Source organism: Pelobates fuscus, chromosome 1, assembly GCF_036172605.1.
Source record: "Pelobates fuscus isolate aPelFus1 chromosome 1, aPelFus1.pri, whole genome shotgun sequence".
NCBI classification, from domain to species: Eukaryota; Metazoa; Chordata; class Amphibia; order Anura; family Pelobatidae; genus Pelobates; species Pelobates fuscus.
In genome coordinates, this window is record NC_086317.1 from 442,638,891 (window position 1) to 442,655,798 (window position 16,908).

Consider the following 16,908-nt stretch of genomic DNA (forward strand, 5'->3'; position numbering starts at 1 on the left):
GTGTTAAATATTATTTCATTTTTCTAAAATATATTTGCAAGACCTTTTATTATGTGCATGTCTGTCTGTAGAGGAAAATGTCAACTCCCTACAATTGGTTGATACATTTAGCAGTTTGTTAATTGATCCGTGCTTATTAGACAGCTTACAAATTAAGCCGTGTTTGCCTAGTTGAAAACTGAGTTTTAACTTGTCTGAGTCAGAAAAATGTAAACTATATTTGTTTTGCTTTAATTTTTTTTTTGTCTGCCACCACACATCATCTTGCTGTTTTTGTCAGTGAACCACATTAAGAACAGTAGGATATTAGTCAAATTTAAAGTGTTCCTAGTTTTCATACTTTTACTATGACCAATTTAAATTGATCATGAGAAACTGATTTATTGACCTTAAATTCCTTAAAACAAAAAAGATGCACATTTGGAAAAAAGTATATTTTTTTTTCTGAGGCATGGGCCATGTTTAACGGGAACTGTCACTTCCCTCGAATTTTTACACCTTTTACTAAAACATTGATAATCAGCTATAACTTGTTTTTTTCCCAAGAGATGTGCTTCATTTTCTCATTTCTACTAAATATTTAGCATAATCCAGATCAGACCAGGAAAGCTGTGGCAAACATTTCAAATGAAGATGAGACGTAGAAACCGTGTATAATTTCTCCTCGTGCTTTCTCTATACTGACTGTGGTGCAAATGAGTCTAGCTGCAGAAATACATAGTTGCAAATTGTAGGCAACTGACATTTCCCTTTTACCAGGCGCCACCCTCCTTTTTTTTTTTCCCCCTGCGGTTTATAAAACGCTTTATGGCATAGGTAACGGAAGTAAGATGTTACTCAACTGTAATTTCCGTAATATTTCTGTATTAAATCACCTACACAAACCTGACTAAAGGCCTTGTTTCTCAAATCTAGTTCCGAGATGAATAAGATCCTTTCATTTTGTCTTCATACCACTTTGAAAGGTACTACTTCGCTATTAGTGTTGACTGATGACAATGATTTAAAAAAAAAAAAAAAAAAAAAAACACATGCAATATAAAAAAAATAAAAAACGTTTTTTTAATGGGGATCTATACTTATGCATGGGGATCTATACTTATGCACATCACATATTGGTTCTAGTTAATTTCCAACTAATAGCTCGTCTTCAAAAGAGGGGGGAGGTAGGGCGGGCAAGCTGGGTTTTACTATGGCCCTTTACCTCTTTTCATTGGTGTGGTTTGTATATATTTTTGCTCCTGGCCACCAGACCCTGCATGATAAATTTAGTTTCTGATTGCATAACCTCTGACATAAAAACCTAAGGAAGTTTTTCAAGTTCAGTGCTCTAAAATAACTGGGTTCTTTGTTTTAGTATTATAAATGTCTCTATCTAAACTTGTCTAAAAATCTTTATTTTTAAAATTAGTTTAGACCATTTTATTTTTACTTTTCCATGTGCATATCATTAGTTATGTGATTAAATGTTAAATCACACAAAATGTTTAGACATTCCAATTGCCTTTAAATTAAAACCCTTTACTTTATTAATTCCTTATTAGAGACTTAACACCAACACACCAGTGTTTTAAAACTAATTCAGTCTATTTAGACTTTTTATTGTATTAATAATTTAAATTGCCTGAATATGACCCTTTGTCAGGCAGGATTTTTACCATGTTTTAGATGACGAATGCTAGTAAGCTGCTCCAGCTGTTTAGTTTCATAGCTGAGATCAGCCAACACTCATGCCATTATGTAAAGTCCCTCTAAATAGGCTAGAGCAGAGGGAAAGGTAAGTTACTTACTTTTGAGTAAATGTTGTTTGCACTAGTTTTGCACAGCATGAATTACACAGTATGTATTTGTGCCTCTACTAAAGTATCATACCCGCTATAGTTTATCACATTGGTTGTGGTGCCAGTTGTCTTTGTGTGCAGTCTTATTTCCATCTTACATTTTTTGAGTAGTTTGACAATACCCAAGACTGTTTCTGTTGAGGTAATAATGAACATATTACCATATCAGTGCACATTTAGATGACCATGATGGGTTGTGAACTCTGAGGGGATGCTTATTTTTAACTCTCAAATTGTAAGGACTGCATCCAAAGACTCTTGTTTCATATATACAATAACCTTTAGTAATCATGGTGCTTAGTGTCCCTTTAATTTTAACGAACACATTTTTAAATATTGCAATCATGTATATTATTAATGTATATTTGTAACATTTACAAAATAATTATTGCACTCTGATTATGGTTCACCAGTTTAATTACTTAATTGATTCACATGACACACATTTAAATAAAAAAAAAAAAAAATTATCATCTTTTTTTTTTGTGGATCCTCTCTCAAAGTTGAAATGCCAAGTCTGGTGCTTTTTAAGGAACACTCTAAGCTCCATTAACACAATAGTAGAGTTAACACTTTTAGTACAGCTTGACTTATCTGCAGTCACCTGGCACCTCTGCCCTGCCTCTACCTTAACCAGAAGCTCTGACATAAACTTGTCAGTTAAGGGCTCACTTTATTGGCAAAGGTCGATCAGGTGATGCTCTCAGGCAATTGGCTAACGGAAGTTCCGTGCAGATTCTTCAGGCTCACGACCAACTGTACTGAGGTGGGGAATGGTGCCCTGCGGACCCCTTTTATGAAATCAAAGCGCAGGAAGTAATTTTGTCAGGTAAGAGAATTTTGTTATCTCAGAAACAATGGTCTGACTTATATTGATGGGCTATTAATCCCATTGACCAGAGTAAATGGCTCTTGAATGGTGGAGACTTCCTGATCATGGCTTTCTCCGGCAGCCGCAGCACATACCTCTGCAAGTCTTGCCAGTTTTAGTGTCTGTAATTGTAAAACCTGTACATGGGGGTACTGTTTTACTCGGGAGACTTCGCTGAACACAAATATTAGTGTTTCAAAACAGTAAAATGTATTACACCAATATCAGTAAAAAGTTTTTCACACACAAACGGCACTAACACTGACAATATTGTGATATGTTTTACGGTTTTGAAACACTAATATTTGTGTTCAGCAAAGTCTCCTGAGTATAACAGTACCCCTCATGTACAGGTTTTATGATGTTTTCAAAAGTTAGTCAAATATAAGGCTTGTGTTTCAGTTTATTCACATTGAAATTCGCCAGATTGGTTTTGTTGCATTTGAGACCGAATGGTAGCCCAGGAATGAGAATTACTTCCATGATGGCATACCAATTGCAAAAGTAGACAACCCAAGGTATTGCAAATGGGGGTATGTCCCGTCTTTTTTGTAGCCACTTAGTCACGAACACTGGCCAAAATTGGCATTCAAATTAGTTTTTTGCATTTTTTACACACAAACAAATATTAACGCTAACTTTGGCCAGTGTGGAGAATTGCCATGTGAAAAAACTAAAAAATGTAACATGCTATATTTTACCCTGTAACTTCCCAAAACACCATAAAACCTGCACATAGGGGGTACTGTTTTACACGAGACATCGCTGAATACAAATATGTATTTTATTGGAGTAAAAGCTGACCGTATTACGACATTCACAATTAAAATGTCATGCAGAACAAAAAAAAAAAAAAAGTCTTAACTTATCACTTTTTAAAACATTTTATTCATATTAAATTGTTTCATAGCTTACCGTATTTTTCGCTCCATAAGACGCACCTCACCATAAGACGCACCTAGTTTTTAGAGGAAGAAACCCAGAAAAAAAATATTCTGAACAAACTGTCCCATAGTGTTTCTTACTATGGGACAGTTTGTACAGAATATTTTTTTTCTCCCCTGTCCCATAGTGTCCCCCCCCTTCCATAGTCTTCTCCTCTCTCCCATAGACTTCATCTCCCCCCCTCCCCATAGACTTCATCTCCCCCCCTCCCCATAGACTTCATCTCCCCCCCTCCCCACAGACTTCATCTCCCCCCCTCCCCACAGACTTCATCTCCCCCCCTCCCCACAGACTTCATCTCCCCCCCTCCCCACAGACTTCATCTCCCCCCCTCCCCACAGACTTCATCTCCCCCCCTCCCCACAGACTTCATCTCCCCCCCTCCCCACAGACTTCATCTCCCCCCCTCCCCACAGACTTCATCTCCCACCTTCCCACAGACTTCATCTCCCCCCCTCCCCACAGACTTCATCTCCCCCCCTCCCCACAGACTTCATCTCCCCCCCTCCCCACAGACTTCATCTCCCCCCCTCCCCACAGACTTCATCTCCCCCCCTCCCCACAGACTTCATCTCCCACCTTCCCACAGACTTCATCTCCCCCCCTCCCCACAGACTTCATCTCCCCCCCTCCCCACAGACTTCATCTCCCCCCTCCCCACAGACTTCATCTCCCCCCCTCCCCACAGACTTCATCTCCCCCCCTCCCCACAGACTTCATCTCCCCCCCTCCCCACAGACTTCATCTCCCCCCCTCCCCACAGACTTCATCTCCCCCTCCCCACAGACTTCATCTCCCCCTCCCCACAGACTTCATCTCCCCCTCCCCACAGACTTCCACCCCCCCCTCCCCACAGACTTCCACCCCCCCCACAGACTTCCACCCCCCCCCTCCCCACAGACTTCCACCCCCCCCCTCCCCACAGACTTCCACCCCCCCCCTCCCCACAGACTTCCACCCCCCCCCTCCCCACAGACTTCCACCCCCCCCCTCCCCACAGACTTCCACCCCCCCCTCCCCACAGACTTCCACCCCCCCCTCCCCACAGACTTCCACCCCCCCTCCCCACAGACTTCCACCCCCCCCTCCCCACAGACTTCCACCCTCCCCTCCCCACAGACTTCCACCCTCCCCTCCCCACAGACTTCCACCCCCCCCTCCCCATAGACTTCATCCCCCTCCCCATAGACTTCATCCCCCTCCCCATAGACTTCATCCCCCTCCCCCTCCCCATATACTTCATCCCCCTCCCCCTCCCCATAGACTTCATCCCCCTCCCCCTCCCCATAGACTTCATCCCCCTCCCCCTCCCCATAGACTTCATCCCCCTCCCCCTCCCCATAGACTTCATCCCCCTCCCCCTCCCCATAGACTTCATCCCCCTCCCCCTCCCCATAGACTTCATCCCCCTCCCCCTCCCCATAGACTTCATCCCCCTCCCCCTCCCCATAGACTTTATCCCCCTCCCATATTGTCCCCCTCCCCTTGTCCTATAATTACTTACCTGTCTTGCAGCGTTGGCCGGCAGCACAGGGCGCACCGCGGTAGTGGAACTTGAATTTCATGTTCCGGTTTCCGGCGGGACTGAAAGGAAGTGCGCACTCAGCTTGTGCGCACTTCCTTTCAGTCCCGCCGGAAACCGGAACATGAAATTCAAGTTCCACTACCGCGGTGCGCCCTGTGCTGCCGGCCAACGCTGCAAGACAGGTAAGTAAAGCTTCATATTCGCTCCATAAGACGCACAGACATTTCCCCTCACTTTTGAGGGGAAAAAAAGTGCGTCTTATGGAGCGAAAAATACGGTAATATTTGATCTTTAATGAAAGCACTATTTCTCCTTAATAAAATGGTATATAATAAGTGTGGGTGCACGTAATATGAAAGAGGTGAATTACGGATGAACAGACATATAGTTACATTCCAAGTTTTGTTTACGTTTTATTTTGTTCATAACGTGTACATTTGGCTCAGTCCTTAAGGGGTTAATGTTTGTATGTGTATATATATTTACGTAAGCTTAAGTTGATCAACAATTGAAAGTGCAATAGACTCCCTACCTGGGAATATTTTACCAAGGAATCTTGCTTTGCAACTTACTTTTATATCCTGCTCTGGACTTTGAACTTTAACTACATCCAGGAGGCTCATGCAGGGTCTAGAATGCTATGAATAGGGGAGAAAATAAGAAATTCTAGAATAAACAGAATTTGCAATCAAATAAATGTAATCATTAGCTCTCACTTTATAGGAAGTGCTTAGAATGGCTGTGCAAGTCACATGCAGGGGGTGACTAGGACTATAAAAACCAAGTGATTTAACTCCTAAATGGCAGATAATTGATCAGTGAGACTGCAAGGGCATGCTGTATACTCAAAACTGCTTCATTAAGCTAAAGTTGTATTGATGACTATCGTGTCCTTTTACGTTTACTGGGAAATTGTATACCCATTAAAGTACATAATTAGTTGATTGCTCACAATACAGCCCATATGACACAGTTATGGTATAAAGAAGTTTACATTTTAAGTGATGTGTTATTAAACTCCTTCTCTCCTCCCCCCCCTCCCCTTGTGTGTATTGTTTTTTTTGGGTTTTTTTTTTTATTAAAGTGGGTTTACTTTAGGGTTGCCTCTTTTGATACCATCGCCTGATAACCTCTTTCAGAACTTCTATTAGCCATAGTTGTTCTGAATAATCTTTATCTAATATCAATATCTAGATGAACTAATCGTTTTGATAGTCAAATCACAAACAAACCTATTTGTTTGTCCAGCATTTAATAGGCATTTGATTCATTCGGTGCAACTGAATGGGATTTGTGCACAAGTCTAGTTAATACAGCGTATGAAATGCTTTTATTTGCTTTCTTAATTGTGTTGATATTTTGGGGTAATCAACTTAAAGGGACTCTCCAGTGCCAGGAAAACAATCCGTTTTCCTGGCACTGCAGGTCCCCTCACCCTCCCAACCCCCATCCTTGGTTGCTGAATGGGTGAAAACCCCTTCAGTCACTTACCCGAGACCCCCGCCGATGTCCCTCTGCGGTGGTTTTTGCTCGCCGCCGCTCCTCCTCTTCCTTACGTCAGCCGGTGGGCGAGACTGATCCTGCCCGCCGGCTGAGGAGACCTAATGCACATTAGAGCTCCCCATAGGAAAGCATTTAAAATGCTTTTCAATGCTTTCCTATGGGGAATCTGTGCTTGAGACACGGAAGTGCCCTCTAGTGGCTGTCTAGTCGACAGCCACTAGAGGTGGAGTTAACCCTGCAAGGTAATTATTGCAGTTTATAAAAAAAACTGCAATAATTACACTTGTAGGGTTAAGAGTAGTGGGACTTGGCACCCAGACCACTCCAATGGGCAGAAGTGGTCTGGGTGCCTGGAGTGTCCCTTTAAGTGTATCTGGCGGAAACAAAAAAAAAAACCCTCCCTATTCAATTATCAGCAACAAAAGTGTCTAAAGGTGTGTGTGTGGGTGTGTGTGTGTGGGGTGCAGTTTTATCCGGGGTGTATTTTATGTGGAGAGTCAGGGTATTCATTTAGAAATCGCACTCCATTATATAAAGTAAAATATAGGATATAATTTTAGTAATAAACCTGTTTTTTGCCATATGTATATATTTATATTTTTCACTGAGCGTAAGAGATTTTTAATGGATGAAATAAACAGATATTTTACCTTATATCTATAATTGAGTGTGGTATATGTATTTGAATTTATTTAAGGTATTTAATGTGGGCTACCTTGATACCTAGCACCATTAGGGATAAAAAGAGTGCCTGTGCATATTGAATCTTTTGTATTAATTTAGAAATATGTGAATGAAGCTTTGTATGTGTGTAATGGTAGTTATTGTACTTTAACCCCTTAAGGACACATGACATGTGTGACATGTCATGATCCCCTTTTATTCCAGAAGTTTGGTCGTTAAGGGGTTAAATGGAATATATATATATAGTCTCGAAAATAACAATCGTAATTTCAAGACTATTGCTTCATTTCTGTCCACCCCACTTAGCTATAAAAAAAACAAAATAGATTTCTCACCTTGTTTACAGCACCATAACTCCTTTACACAATCTCCTTGAATCCATTGCTTCTCATAAAAAAGCAATGGATTGTTGGTACCCATGTGTGGTCAAACGCTACGCTCCACCAATTAAATGCTGTTAGCAGCATTTGCTTCCCAGCCTGAGTTTAACTTGTTCTGAATGAGGAAGTGCTTCTTGTTGCAGTCAGGAAGATGGCCCCTAGTGTTAGATTAAACTCTTTAATGTAAATACTGCAGGGCTATAATGGCAGGACCACTGCACCCAGGCCACTTCATTGAGGAAGTAGTCTAGGTGATTATAGTGTTCCTTTGAACAATAAGGATGTGAAATTATCTGACTGAAGAAGTTGTTTTATCTGAGTCCATACATATGTTCAAACCTCAACTAGATGCACACTTGCAAAAACAGAATGTTCAAGGATATAATTTTTCAATGTAGGGTAATAGCTTCTTCCAAGGATTAATCTGACTGCCATTCTGGGGTCAAGAAGGAATTTCCCCCCTAGTTTGTAGCAAAATTGGAAGTACTTCAAACTGTTTTATTTTTATTTTTTTGCCTTGTTTTGGATGAACCGCAAAAAAGCAAATGTGAGGAAGGCTGAACTTGATGGACCCAAGTCTCTTTTAAGCTATGTAACTATGTATGTTGGTCTGTGTGTGTATATTTGAGTTCTAGACATTTGTATTACCTGCTCTCCTTTATGCTTCTGTATCTTCTCCACCCCTCCTACCTTGCAATCCTCTTTTCATGCTTGCCACTCTATATGTGACTCTTCTCAAGTCCTTTTCATAGTTGCCCGTTTACTGTTTTTTTACAATGTCTATTTAATTACCAGTAATCTTCCTTTTTCAGTTTCTCCTTTTTGCTTCTTTTTCACTCTGCACTACATACCTTCTGAGTGATCTGTCTCACACCTCTAAAGCTCAGCATGACCTTTTTCACGATCTGTTATAATTCAGCATTGTTTAGCTTGAGCAGAAGATGCAGTAATGGTTTCTTTAAGTTGATCTAGCCACGATCAATAATTAACTGTGCCAAATGGTATCTGTTTAATAAGGTTTGTAATTGTAGCAGGTTTTTATTCCTCCAACGTACATATAATAAAGCGCACTTGGAAATTAAAACAGCCGGGACCATTATGACAACTCCAAAGAAATGCAAATACCATCGGAAACGTGATCTGTGCTTTGTATTCTTACAATGCATTAGAACGATTTTTTTGTTTTTATATACCTGCAATTACATCATACCCAAGGTATGGGACATTTATATTGTATGATTGTTTCCTTACATTTTCATAAAGAATACTGGGCATGTAAAAAATATTCCCTCATGTATTTGCCAATGTGTTACTGCCTTTTATGCAACTGTAATTATTAAATACATAGCATTTTGTGATTATTTTATTTAGAAAATGTAAAACCTTATTATAGATATATAGGTATATGTGCTTATTGCCTGTGTACATTTGCCGTTTAACATCTTTAATATTTTGGCCTTCATGTAACTTGTGTTCTGTGGCATATTTGTATCTCACGTGTAGGTTTGCCCTTTTGGAGTATTGATTTTATTTTTTTTTTTTCCCCAGCACCTAAGCTTGAAATATGCAAATTATTCATTGTGTTGTTTAAAAGAAACCACCAGTAGTAAAGTGATTAGTGCAAACACAAAATATATATATATAATAACTTAACTTGTAGGTGCAACAGCATCCCACGGTTACCTCCCAGTTGGTAACCATATAGCATAAATGTATAGGAAGATAGGGATTTTGGAATATCGCTGAAGTGCCTAGAATAAAGAACAAAAACGTAGTGCAATATTGTCTGAAACCAATATAAAACAGGGTATTCCATTACACTCACAAAATTCGAGCGTTTAAGGCGTGTTACAGGTGCCTCCCCACGATGGTTTTTTTTTCTTATAGAAATCCTCCTTCAATAATGACCGCAGGGTGCCCCGGTTGCTAGGATGATCCAATGATCCAGCCTCACCAAACAGCTCCCAGAAAAACGGTTTAATTGATAAATAAAATCAAAAGTACAAAATAAGTGTCCGTGTGGCAGCCAGTATGTGGGGCCGTACAGAGGTGTCTAAAAGTGAGATTATTGGAACACAATAATATCAAAAAGAAATTGGAAACCCACTCTGTTCCCCTCCATTGTAATAGCTGCCCCCTTTTTTCTTTGAAACAACTACGTTGTATAGGTATAGAATGTGTATTACCCCATTGGAGGGGAGGAAATAGAGAAAGGAGATTGGCACAGAGGGAAACATACTGGATCCACCAATTAGGAACATTATTACCAAGGGGTTTAAATATAGAGGTGGATCTAGTGTGTTTTTTGGGATGTTAGTCATTCTAACATTCTAGTTCCAATATATTTATACTTCCCCTTTTTCTAAACAGCTATTTTTTTGGAACATTTTTTTTATATTGGTTTCAGACAATATTACACTACGTTTTTGTTCTTTATTCTACGCACTTCAGCGATATTCCAAAATCCCTATCTTCCTATACATTCATTGTATTGTGTAGGATTTTAGGTTTAGTTCCACCTTCCAACGCTGCCTTTGTATATGTCCGTGATCTTTGAAATAAGTAACCCATTGCATTTAACTTATCACATTGCTAATTATTTCCACCTGTTTGTTAACTTGTCTAATTTACTTTCTAGTGCCAATTATTATTCCCATCCAAGCTACCCCTTCCTTTGCATTCAGCTGTCCTGCTCTTAACATATTTTCATAAATACTCTGCACTTGCTATTCCTAACCAAGTGCACCTACCAAATCTTTTCAAATCTACAGTGAGAAATTTTTAAAATATCAATTGGATCCTGTCCGTTATTCTTCTGCCTGCATACTTGTGGAGAAGTTGACAAAGTAGATGAGCAGTTGTGAAAATGTGAATGACCAGACCAGTGATTTCACAAGAGATTCATAAATTAACCGTTAAATACCACCAGTAATCTTGAAATTTTACCAATTGTGTTTTACAACACCTTGTACTTAACAGTTTGATCTCAAAGGAACACTTTAGGGCCCCATATCAATGTCATTATGGGATCTAACAGTTTAACACCAAATTTGTCTTTACCGCTGCTGTCTGCTCTAAAGCATTAAAGCATTTCCTGTGGATGCTGGGGATAGAGTGAAATGTCAACTGATGCTCTCAGCCTATCGCTTAACGCGCAATGCATGAAATGGGCGCTCTTAGCCTATAACTGATGCCCATGGGACGCGCTGCCTCAGTAGAGTAGGTGCCATAGGAGGAGGCAACAGGATATAGCTGACGTCACCATGAAGACAACTTTGGGATTAAACCATTCAGGAACCATAGTACCATACTTAGACCACTATACAATGAGATTTGGAGTTTTTATGGGGACTTTTGAGAGGAGTCTTGATTAAAGTTGCAAATGATGCAGTTGTGTAAGAACAGCAATTCTGGCATTCTCTGCTGATGCTGACATTTTTGAGTCTAATTACTATAGGCTACCAGTGAATCCACTGTCTTCAATTAGAGCAACCCTCATACACCTCCAATCCATGGCAAAAGATTAAAACGGGATAGGCGAAACAGATGTTAAAAACAAACAAACAAAAAAAAAACCGCTTTTGGGGTTTGGTTCAATGTTGCGACTATAAATAAAGTGGAGAGTTGTACACCTAGTAAAGTAATTATGTCGCCCAAATCAAACTATCTTAATTGAACGCTTCACATCAGAAATGCAGTCCATCTTATGTTTATGATGTCGGAGTATATTTTTATCAGGAAACGTATTTGAAATGGGAGGCTTCTTCAGCATTCACTCTTTTTACACACCATATTGTTTTATGGTGTGCATAGTGTTGTTTTTTTTCTTCTTATTTTAAATTTTTAGAAGAATGTCTGTCTCAACTCAGCCATTATATTTCTATTTATCAAACAAGTTAAAACATACTAAAAGGTTTCTTTGTTGCAAACTGAACAGTTACCATACTGATTCACATGTCTAGTGCAAAGCATTATTTACACAGATAAATTATACTTTTTATCTGTGAGATATTGAGCTGAATAGGATTTACATGAAAATGAACACATGCTGAATGGAAGCAGTTTTTGTCAAGCATATCCCTTCCAATAGTGTCAGTGACACAGAACCTAAAAGCAATGATGTGTTCTCTTATGTGGCTCTTTGTTTTGTCAGACTACAGTTAGTGTTCATATGAAGTAGTGTTACAGTGCCCTCCAGTAATATTGGCACCCTTGGCAAATGCAAGCAAAGAAATCTGTGCAAATTTGTTTTACCTATTGATCTTTTGTTCAAAAAAAATACACACAAATACTCTGCGCTCAGGGCAATAAAAAATTGCACACTCAATTTTTAAAATTTTAATTGATAAATGTGTGGCACGATTGGCACCCTTTTAGTCAATACTTTGTGCTACCCCCTTTACCAAGATAAGAGCTCTCACTCCTATAATGCCTGATGCAGTTGGAGAATATATAGCAAGGGACCATTCCTCCATACATCATCTCACCAAATCCTTCAAATTTTAAGATTCATGCTGGTGGACTCTTAGGTTCACCCCACAGGTTTTCTATGCGGTTACAGTCAGGGTACAGGGATTGCAATGGCAGGACCTTGATTTTGTGGTCAGTAAATCTCTCTACCGCTTGTATTTGTCTGTGTATATGGTACGTTCTCCACTACTTATACAGCGCTGTGGAATCTGTTGGCACATTATAAATACCAGTAATAAATAAATAGTAAACATTTTTTGTGTTGATTTTGATCATTGTTCTGCTGGAAGATCCAACCACGGCCCATTTTAAGCGTTCTGACAGAGTCAGTCAGGTGTCGTTTAAAATCTATTGAAATTTGATAAGAGTCCATGAAGCTATGTATCCTAACAAAATGTCAGTCTTCTGACAGAAAAACACCCCAAAAATTTAAAGAGCCATATGGATACCTCTGTGTACGCCAAGCCTCCCTCTGGTGTTTATTGCCTAAAGGCTCTGTTTTTGATCATCTGACCATAGAACACGATCCTACTTGAAGATCAAGTAGTGTCTGGCAAACTGAAAATGCTTGAGTTTATTATTGGATGCAAGTAAATACATAAAATTAATATATATCTTGAAAGCCTTATAAACAACTTGTGATGTTGGTGACATCGAATTATAGTTTTGAAGACTTTCTGACCCCGAGACGCAAGCAACTTCTTCAATTCTCCAACTAAGATCCTTGGAGATTTATTCCCAATCAAACAATAGTCTTCACAGTGTGTTGAGACAATATAGATCCATGTCCTCTTCCAGATTGATTTATACAATTTCCAGTTGACTGGAATTTCTTAATTATTGTCCTGATGGTGGAAATGGGCAATTTCAATGCTTTTGCCATTTATAGTTTCTATTGTGTGAAGCTCAACAACCTCTTGCAATACATTACAGCTATATTCCTTGATCTTACCCATTGTGATGAATGACTAAGTGAATTTGGCCTATTTTATATATATATATATATATATATATATATATATATATATACACACATACATACATACATACATACATTCCTATTGAAATAGGAAGTCACGATTTAACAATTTCTTGTTCCTAGTCACCCAGGTGTACTAAAAATATATATTTTTATATATATCTATATCAATGGGTATATACTTAAAATATGTCTTGTATGAATTCATAGGGGTGCCAATAATTGTGAGACACACACACACCCACACACCACCCCACTCAGGGACTTGTAAATATCACTAAAACTTAACTTTTAATGTCCAAAATAAATCGAATCAACTTTTCAGCCCCATATTTGGGCTTTCATCAGGATGGTAAAAAAAAAAAAATATATATATATATATATATATATATATATATATATAAAAACCTATATTGTTTGCAATTGTTTATCCACGAGACCAGGGTATTTTTTTAACAAACGGTCAAACAGCAAAGCCAACAGTGGAGGGCACTGCATGTGTTTTAGTTTGTGGCATACATAAAATGCATTAATACCAAATGTGGTGGTATAAGTAGCGCAAAAATGCAAGGTAGGATGAAGCAAAGGATATGAGCTAATAGAGAGACACATGGTGAAGATAACAAACCGTAAAAGCAATATAAAATGACTTGACCACAAGTATGGTTCAGTGGATGGTAAGAGTAAAAAAATAAAAGGGGAGGTATGTATTGTGAGGTAAAAGGGTTTATTTTGATTAAAACCTTAATTTTTATAAAATGTAATATATCGGTGGTTTAGAATCTTGGTAAATACAAGATGAGTCAAATATAGAAACCACCCAAATGCTTATAAGAATAATATTGCTGAATTAATATGCCAATGAGTATACCTATGGTGTAGGTAATTGTAACCCTGAGACTTTATCTTCATGAAATTTTGTGTTATTCCTTCCTTTGACTTGCCTTGTACATTTTACACATTATTTTGTAAGGGAAATGCCTTCCTTCCTTGTGTTTTAGCCTTGCCTGCTGTACTATAATTTACTTAATACTTTGCATTCAGAAAATAGTTTTTCAGAGAAATCCATGCGTAAAATGCAGTGGAATTTACAAAGAAGAGCACTTCCAATGCATCTCTACATCTGCTTGAAACTGAACTACCAATAATTCAAGATTTCTTTAGTGCTGAAATTAAATAACAAGGCTACAGGGAATTTTATATACCACGTGTATTACTTTGGCTGAGACTGTAGCTCTAATGATCACGGGCACTCACTTTGTGTGAACTGAAAGCATCTATGAAAGCATTGCCATTTACTGTATGTGACAAGTGGTACAGCTCTTGTGAGATAAACTAGTTCTCCCATAAATCCTGATGGACATAAGTTCATGGGATGAGAACATATCCCATAGTCTGCACTATAACTTGCAGTGGGCAGTAACACAAGCTGACATAGACAACCTATCACCGACACATGTTCACTACGACAGCCGAGAGAAACAAGGAGAGGAAGTGCGGTGTCTCTTGCTGGGGACCAACTTCAGGGTTAAGCCATTGGAAAACTGGGTGCCATCTTAACTTCAATGGTTAAACAGTCACATCTGTCTATTACAATTTCAAATAGTTGAAGATGTTTTGAATAAAAACACAAAAAAAAGTACCTGGGTGCATGCTGGAAATATATGAAATGATGAGTATACGTTGTATGGATGGCACTAAATGTTAAAAGAATGGATTTCCATTCCCAGCTGATACCTTGAATATTTTAAACAATATAAATGTTCTTAAACCTGTTTCAACATATTTGTGATGGGAAATATACCAAAAATATATCTAGATATACTAAATGTCTTTCCAATATAAATTTGCTTCTATTCAAGGAAAATTTCACGTACAAATGTGTACATCCACATTACTGGTTCTTCTCAACTAAACTTGTTTAAACAAGGACAAGGTAAATGTTTTTTTTATTCATGTATTGTAGCTGTATAACTAAGGGTATATATGCTTAACGGAAATCAGGATGCCCCTATCTATTTCTTTACTCCCTTGAGTTCTCAAAATTGCATTCCACTTGGCATATTCTAAACGTATATCCTATCTGTTGCAGTAGTCTTGGGTGAAAAGACATATATGTGGGTATTAAAATGTTGTCTTCACTATCCTCAGTTAATAGCACTATCATGCAAGGTCAAAAAACACCTAACAGCCTGAATTTAGTACACTGCAGTCAATGCACTGGTTTCAGCAGTAGTAAAGTTTCATGACCATTTACGCAACCTGCACATTTTTAATTTCAAATAGGGCAATAAAAACATCGACCGCAAATTTTGTCATCACTTGTGTCGATTCACTTTTCAATTCTGGCACAGAATCTGACTTGTTGAGCAAATTAAAAAAATAAAATTATTTTGGGGCATATGGCTTAACAGGCGAGCATCTAAACTACGGAGAATAAATCTTAACCCAATAAAATAAGGAAAATCTACACCTACACTTCCACTTTTAATGTATAGTGTAATTTTTTTAAAATTTTTTTTTTTTTTTTTGCTCTAGGCAAGAAAACCACTATAGTCAAAAGACGGTAATTGACATACTACAAATACGAAAAATGGTCAAGATGTAAAGTTTAATATTCCGATCAATGATTTTTATCAAGATTTACATCTCTATAAAATAGGCCTTTCAAGCAATAGGATTACAGAATTTACTCAAAAAGGAGTTTTGTTTGCATATCGCATCTTTAAACCTAGTCTGTAATCTTAAATTGTATTTGTTGTAAACACTGCAGCAGCCTTAGTCTAGTATACTCTGACTGCAGCACTTGGCAGCATCAGGAATAGGCTTTAAAGTCTATCTTCTCTTTTGGCTATTGATAAATCATAGTTGATACCACTTATATGAAGTGCACATCTTACCATGTTGGAACTAAAGAAAATACAAATGTCTTAAACCACACTTTGGCTTTCACCACAGACCTCCATGGTTGCAAAGAACATGAGTGCCATTCCAACTTTTCATTTTATTTCCAAACTAAGCTCCTAGGACTATGGGGGTACCCCCAGCACCATGTTGTGTGTCTTGAGAGAAAGTGGAAAAACCCAGTGACATTTCCATGAAAACTCCTAATTACAAGAGACCATGAAATATATGTATTAAACGTGTTGTGAAGATTCCTTTTTTCGTTCAATGGTGTAAATCTCCACGGAGCTTCATATACGCAATTGGCCTTCAGTGATCATCCACAATGCATTATCTTTACATACTTTAATACTGAAGGCATACTATGATCTTTAAAGTGTGTGAATCTGTTTTGCTACAAGACCAATCTGGTTGTTCTCTATTTAGCCAAATGCTGCAATGAATCATGTTGGCACTTGGGAACATTTGCAACCAGGTTCATTTTATCATGTAATTTAATTGGTATTTAACTAAAAGAGAAATAGTATTTTATTCTGTGTAATAACTTAAATGTAATCACCAACAATATTATAAATTGTATCAGTCCTCAGACTCCATGTTACTATTGTCGGGGGGGAGGGGAGAATGAATTTATGGAATGCTACCAAAGTATTTACATCATGCATATATTGCTTTAAGAAATTAATCAACAGTAGTATCTGCACTCAAAGAACAGAGCATAGCTTTTCATTCGATTTAGTTGCATGGTATCTTGAACATTTGCTAATAACTACTTACAGTTCAGCACTTCTGTAACAGTGGAAAAT

The 16,908-nt window shown here is 38.3% G+C and overlaps 1 protein-coding gene across 3 annotated transcripts in view; it reads left to right on the top strand.

The window, feature by feature from the left end:
* Window positions 1-16,908, top strand: part of PSPC1 (paraspeckle component 1) — an 84,160-nt gene that overhangs the window by 48,018 nt on the left and 19,234 nt on the right. The window lies entirely within an intron of this gene.